Source organism: Bos indicus, chromosome 24 (assembly GCF_029378745.1).
Source record: "Bos indicus isolate NIAB-ARS_2022 breed Sahiwal x Tharparkar chromosome 24, NIAB-ARS_B.indTharparkar_mat_pri_1.0, whole genome shotgun sequence".
NCBI classification, from domain to species: Eukaryota; Metazoa; Chordata; class Mammalia; order Artiodactyla; family Bovidae; genus Bos; species Bos indicus.
Window position 1 is genome coordinate 40,290,888 of NC_091783.1, and position 6,393 is coordinate 40,297,280.

The following is a 6,393-nucleotide window of genomic DNA, read 5'->3' on the forward strand; positions in this document are numbered from 1 at the left end:
CAGAATGAAGCAGGGCAAAGGCTAATAGAGTTTTGCCAAGAGAACACACTGGTCATAGCAAACACCCTCTTCCACCAACACAAGAAAAGACTCTACACATGGACATCACCAGATGGTCAACACCAAAATCAGATTGATTATATTCTTTGCAGCCAAAGATGGAGAAACTCTATACAGTCAGCAAAAACAAGACCCGGAGCTGACTGTGACTCAGATCATCAATTCCTTATTGCCAAATTCAGACTTAAATTGAAGAAAGTAGGGAAAACCACTAGACCATTCAAGTATGACCTAAATCAAATCCCTAACGATTGTACAGTGGAAGTGAGAAATAGATTTAAGGGACTAGATCTGGTAGACAGAGTGCCTGATGAACTATGGACGGAGATTCATGACATTGTACAGGAGACAGGGATCGAGACCATCCCCAAGAAAAAGAAATGCAAAAAAGCAAAATGGCTGTCTGAGGAGGCCTTACAAAAAGCTGTGAACACAAGAGAAGCGAAAAGCAAAGGAAAAAAGAAAAGATATACCCACTTGAGTGCAGAGTTCCAAAGAATAGCAAGGAGAGATAAGAAAGCCTTCCTCAGTGATCACTACAAAGAAATAGAGGAAAACAATAGAATGGGAAAGACTAGAGATCTCTTCAAGAAAATTAGAGATACCAAGGGAATATTTCATGCAAAGATGGGCTCAATAAAGGACAGAAATAGTATGCACCTAACAGAAGCAGAAGATATTAAGAAGAGGCAGCAAGAATACACAGAAGAACTATACAAAAAAGATCTTCACAACCCAGATAATGATGATGGTGTGATCATTCACCTAAAGCCAGACATCCTGGAATGTGAAGTCAAGTGGGCCTTAGAAAGCATCACTACAAAGCTAGTGGAGGTGATGGGAATTCCAGTTGAGCTATTTCAAATCCTAAAAGAGGATTTTGTGAAAGTGCTGCACTCAGTATGCCAGCAAATTTGGAAAACTCAGCAGTGGTCACAGGACTGGAACAAATCAGTTTTCACTCCAATCCCTAAGAAAGGCAATGCCAAAGAATGCTCAAACTACCACACAATTGCACTCATCTCACGCTGTAGTGAAGTAATGCTCAAAATTCTCCAAGCCATGCTTCAGCAATAGGTGAACCATGAACTTCCGCATGTTCAAGCTGGATTTAAAAAGGCAGAGGAACCAGAGATCAAATTGCCAATATCCGCTGGGTCATGGAAAAAACAAGAGAGTTCCAGAAAAACATCTATTTCTGCTTTATTGACTATGCCAAAGCCTTTGACTGTGTGGATCACAATAAACTGTGGAAAATTCTGAAAGAGATGAGAATACCAGACCACCTGACCTGCCTCTTGAGAACTCTGTATGCAAGTCAGGAAGCAACAGTTTTAACTGGACATGGAACAACAGACTGGTTCCAAATAGGAAAAGGAGTACGTCACAGCTGTATATTGTCACTCTGCTTATTTAACTTACATGCAGAGTACATCATGAGAAACGCTGGGCTGGATGAAGCACAAGCTGGAATCAAGATTGCCAGGAGAAATATCAATAACAGATATGCAGATGACATCACCCTTATGGCAGAAAATGAAGAACTAAAGAGCCTCCTGATGAAAGTGCAAGAGGAGACTGAAAAAGTTGGCTGAAAGCTCAACATTCAGAAAACTAAGATCAAGTCATCTGGTCCCATCACTTCATGGGAAATAGATGGGGAAACAGAGGCAATAGAGGCTGACTTTATTTTTTTGGGCTCCAAAATCACTGCAGATGGTGATTGCAGCCATGAAATTAAAAGACACTTACTCCTTGGAAGGAAAGTTATGACCAACCTAGACAGCATATTAAAAAGCAGAGACATTGCTTTGCCAACAAAGGTCTGTCTCGTCAAGGCTATGGTTTTTCCAGTAATCATGTATGGATGTGAGAGTTGGACTATAAAGAAAGCTGAGTGTCGAAGAATTGATGCTTTTGAACTGTGGTGTTGGAGAAGACTCTTGAGAGTCCCTTGGACTGCAAGGAGATCCAACCAGTCCATCCTAAAGGAAATCAGTCCTGAATATTCATTGGAAGGACTGATGTTGAAGCTGAAACTCCAATACTTTGGCCACATGATGCGAAGATCTGACTCATTGGAAAAGATCCTGATGCTGGGAAAAATTGAGGGCAGGAGGAGAAGGGGACAATAGAGGATGAGATGGTTGGATGGCATCACCGACTCCATGGACTTGAGTTTGGGTAGGCTCTGGGAGTTGGTGATGGACAGGGAGGCCTGGCGTGCTGCAGTCCATGGGATCGCAAAGAGTCGGACACAACTGAGTGACTGAACAGAACTGAACTGATATATATAAACAATGCAATACTGTGGTGTGCTTAGTCGCCATCATACCCAATTCTTTGTCACCCTATGGACCAAAGCCCGCCAGGCTCCTCTGTCCATGGGATTCTCCAGGCAAGAATACTAGAGTGGGTTGCCATGCCCTTCTCCAGGGGATCTTCCCAACCCAGGGATCGAACCCAGGTCTCCCGCATTACAGGCGGATTCTTTACCACCTGAGCCACCAGGGAAGTCCCAATGCAAAACTATTCAGCTGTTAAAAAAGAATGAAAACTTGCCCTTTGCACAGCATGAGTGGAATTGGAGGGTATTATGCTTATTTCACTATAAGTCAGAGAAAGACAAATACTGTTTGATAGATAAACAACATAGCTTGCATTGTGAGAAGAGTCCCGGGCCAGTCCATAATCCAGCCAGCCAGTTGAAACACCTCCCTTCGGATTGTCTTACCAGTCTCTCAAATTCAATACATTCAGAGCTTGAGTTCATAATTTTTCTGTGTACCTCCTGTCTGTGGAACTGCCATTGTCATTGTCCAAGCTCCCTGCTTGAGTCTCATAATCTTTTACTGCCTAAAGCTAACGCGTTGCTGGAGCCTCCAACATTCCTATACAATTCTCTTATCTTTATCCCTGCTGTGGTATCAGTTGCCACTCAATCAGTGCTGCTCAACTGGCAGACTCGGGCTGCCCTTTCCAGCTAGTTTATGATTTCAAATGCACCATTTCATCACAACATTCTCCTAATGGAAAGCCCAGATGCTTCATAAGGCATGGCATCCAGTCTCCTCCCTACCAGCTTAAATGTTGTGCTCTCCAAGGTTAGACCCAATGCACGCTGTTCTCTCTCCACCTGCCCATCCCCCCACCCACCTCCTTATATTCCCATCAGTCCACTTTCTTTCAGCTGGGTGGCTTGGACCCACGTGTCATGCTTCCATACTGCCTCTCTAGCCCTGAACACCACCTTGCATAGAAGTGTTCATTGCTATCATGTCCCAGTCTTTGCAACCCCCTAGACTATAGCCTGCCAGCCTCCTCTGTCCATGGGGATTCTCCAGAGAAGAATACTGGAGTAAGTAGCCATTCCCTTCTCCAAGGGATCTTCCTGATGCAGGGATCGAACCTGGGTCTCGCACATTGCAGGCATATTCTTTACTGTCTGAGCCACCAGGGAAGCCTGTGCATAGGAAAGCACTTTGTATGTTGGCTGCTACTACTGTTTATTCTGCAAAGCCTAGTTCCAGCTGCCTCTGTCAACCTTCCCAGATCTGTCTTTTACTTGGTACCACAATTTAGCCCTTGATTTATAGTGTTCTAAGGTGAGAATACATGTGCCTTCTGGTCCAGCATTTCTAACAGAGCATTTAATCATTTTCATCGCAATTTCTGATTTGGACACTAAATTGGCCCTTAATTCTTAAGCCTGTGTTGGATGTGGTTGTTCCATATCCAGCCACGAGTGTTATCATTCCTAATTATGATGCATCCTTTTAGAGGTGGTGGCACAGACAGACAAAACAGGAAAATGAATAAGGTGTTATATAAATCAGACTTCTCATAAAGGTTATACCAGCTGTGTTAAATGCATTAGTTAGTTTTCTTTTTCTTGTTCCTGGTGTTTAATAAAGCATGTCTTTAAACCAACTGATTTTTGTACATTCTGCCAGCAAATGTGACTGAAGATTAAATTTCACTAAGGTCAAAGTTATTGGTTTATCCAGATGTTCTCTGAGTCAATTTTAATAATATTTCCAAATATAGACCTTTTTGTGGTTGTTGGCATAACTACATTTTACAGGTGGAAAACCTAAGCTTAAAAATTGCACTGGATACTATGGGGAAAAACGTATGGAGTTTCCTCAAAAAATTAACAATTGACTTACTGTATGATCCAGTAATTCCACTTCTGGGTCTTCACCCTAAAATGGTGAAAGTAGGGACTCAAAGAACTATTTATATGCTCATATTCGCAGCAGCATTATTCACAATAGCCAAAAGGTAGCAAGAACCCCATGCCCATTGATGGATAAATGAATAAACAAAAATATGGCATGTAAGTCGACAAACAATAAATGCTGAAGAGGGTGTGGAGAAAAGGGAATGCTCTTGCATTGTTGGTAGGAATGTAAATTGATACAGCCACTATGGAAGATGGTACAGAGAGTCTTTAAAAAACTAAGAATAAAATCTTAGTTGATTGACCCAGCAATCAATCCCACTCCTAGGCATATACCCTGGTGGCTCAGATGGTAAAGCATTTATCTACAATGCGTGGGACCTGGGTTCGATCCCTGGAGAAGGAAATGGCAACCCACTCCAGTACTATTGCCTGGAAAATCCCATGGATGGAGGAACCTGGTAGGCTACAGTCCATGGGGTCGCAAAGAGTCAGACATGACTGAGTGACTTTACTGTCTTTTATTCACTTAGGCATATACCCTGAAGACAACAGGGTTGAGAAAGACACATCGATCCCATTGTTCATTTCAGCACTATTTACAATAGCTAGAACATGGAAGCAATCTAGACGTCCATTGACAGGTGAATGGATAAAGAAGTTGTGGTAGGTATACACAATGGAATATTACTCAGCCATAAAAAGGAATGCATTTGAGTCAGTTCTAATGAGGTGGATGAACCTAGAACCTATTATACAGAGTGAAGTGAGTCAGAAAGAGAAAAATAAATATATTCCAATGCACATATATGGAATCTAGAAAAATGGTTCTGAATAATTTATTTTCAGGGCAGCAATGGAGAAAGAGACATAGAGAATAGACTTGTGGACACGGGGAGAGGGGAGGAGAGGGTGAAATGCATGGAGAGAGTAACATGGAAACTTACATTACCATATGTAAAATAGATAGCCAATGAGAATTTGCTGTATGGCTCAGGAAACTCAAACAGGGTCTCTGTATCAACCAAGAGGGGTGGGGTGGGGAGGGAGATGGGAGGGAGATTGAAAAGGGAGGGGATTTATGTATACCTATGGCTGATTCATGTTGAGGTTTGACAGAAAACAATGAAGTTCTGTAAAGCAATTATCCTTCAATAAAAAATAAATTAAAAAATATGGTATATACACACGATGGAATATTACTCAGCCTTAAGAAAGGAAGGACACTAACACATACTCCATCATGGATGATCCTACAGGACCTTATGCCATGAAAAATAAGTCAGTCACAAACTGACTGATGCTGAATGATTCCGGTGACTCAAGTCGCCAGACCCATGCACACAGGAAGAAAAATGGTGGATGCCAGGAGCTGGGGAGAGAGGGCAGCTGGGAATTAGTATTTAATAGGTACAGAGCATGTTTTGCAAGACGGAGTGAATCTTGGAACTGGATGGTGGTGATGGTTGTACAACAGTGTGAAGGTACCTCATGCAGAGAACTGTACACTTAAAAATGGTGAAAATAGTAAGGGCTAGCTATCTAGTTATGATGCCACTTCTTTTTTTAATCTTGCAAAATGCTCTGTTAGGTTAGGTCCTCTCAGAACAAAGCTTTGTCTAGACCAGGCTCTGTCTTCCTGTGTTCCCTTTGCTTTTTGACTTGCTGAAGTCTATTTAATGTGCTTATGTGGCAAACAGTTGGCGCCCTCTGCTGGAATAGAACCAATAGTGTTACCTGTTCATTGTAGAAACTGGAGCTTAAATTCTTGATAAAGAAATCAAAGTATTCGTGTTGCTGTTGTTTAGTTGCTAAGTCATGTCCGACTCTTTTTTCAACCCCATCGACTGTAGCCAGCCGGGCTCCTCTGTCCCTGGGATTGCCCAGGCAAGAATAGTGGAGTAGGTTGCCATTCCCTTCTCCAGGGGATCTTCCCGACCCAGAGATCGAACTCTTTTCCTGCATTGGCAGGTGGGTTCTTTACCACTGAGCCACAGGGAAAGCCCATGAAAGTATTCATACACCACTCTAATCTATGATAGTCTATAATGATATTTTTTAAAAGTTTAAAATGCAAAACATGAAGTATTATCAGGCGATCAACAGAACATTTCAAAAGTTTCATTAAAAAAACTTAAAAGAGCCAGTGA